This window comes from Oncorhynchus keta, chromosome 34 (genome assembly GCF_023373465.1).
Source record: "Oncorhynchus keta strain PuntledgeMale-10-30-2019 chromosome 34, Oket_V2, whole genome shotgun sequence".
NCBI lineage: Eukaryota > Metazoa > Chordata > Actinopteri > Salmoniformes > Salmonidae > Oncorhynchus > Oncorhynchus keta.
Window position 1 is genome coordinate 10,973,424 of NC_068454.1, and position 1,046 is coordinate 10,974,469.

General features: G+C 47.3%; 1 pseudogene; it reads left to right on the forward strand.

The window, feature by feature from the left end:
* The first annotated feature begins 498 nt into the window (after window positions 1-498).
* Window positions 499-653, forward strand: LOC118381404 (uncharacterized; annotated as a pseudogene).
* Window positions 654-1,046: the final 393 nt, after the last annotated feature.

Consider the following 1,046-nt stretch of genomic DNA (forward strand, 5'->3'; position numbering starts at 1 on the left):
CTCTGTGCTTTGTGTTCCAGTGAGACACAGAGCTGGGAAGAGACGTGAAAGCGGAAGCATGTCATGGAAAGCAGGATGAATGAGCGAGGCCTGAGATCTGTATTTGAAGACGTGTTTTTAATCAGGTAGCTAGGACTCCCCCAGGTACATAGTAAGTTATTCGGATGGGACTCGGTAATCAGTTGGTGTAATCAGTGGAACTATCTTCACCCCCCATTGACCACACTCACAAGAGACTGAACACTTTTCCTGGCTGATATTGCTACTATGGGAACTCTCATCAACTGACTGGAAATGTATGTATGGCCAGTCAGTCAGCTATTCAGGTTAGAATGAAGTCTGCGGAAAGTTTAAGGAAGGTAGAATGTGTGTCTGTCTCTGGTAGAGAGTTCCCCTTCTGAAAGGTGCCTGAAGGCGTGGCTTTACGTCGTTCATTTCTTTAACAGGTTTTAAACCTACACACCCTCTATGGATAACAATCACTACAGTAGTAGGATCATACTTACCTGGCAAGAGAGATACCGTGATCAAGAAGGCGGTTCACCCAGGGCGAGGCTCAGCCATTGCTCTCCGGCTGTAAAGACCCCTCCAAAGTTCCTAAATGTGGAAATCTCGATTGCATAATTTCTGGACTGTGTTCGGGCTCCCCTGTTAAAACAATAAAATACAAACCATCAGTAGGGAAGTGGGTGCTGTTACGTCTCTATGGGGCAGTGTAAGAGAGAGAGAGATGGGGAGCTGGGAATCTAAAACAATGGGAATACTCTGGGATTGGGAAGGTTGTGGGAAAGGGGTGGCAGGGACCTTTGATGTGACATGCCCTACATGTCTCCATAGACCAGGAAATGGCTAATCGGAGCCGCTTGCTTTCCTCTCTGTGGTTGGACGGTTCCTCAGTTCAGACTCTCCAGATCTGAACACGTTGAAGCTGAGGACTAGTATCTGATTGGCCGATGCTCTGAAAGAATGAAATGGTAGTTGGTACTGAAAGAGGACCAGAGAGTGAGGTGCTGCAGACCAAGGGGTGTTTATGGACCCATCTCTCA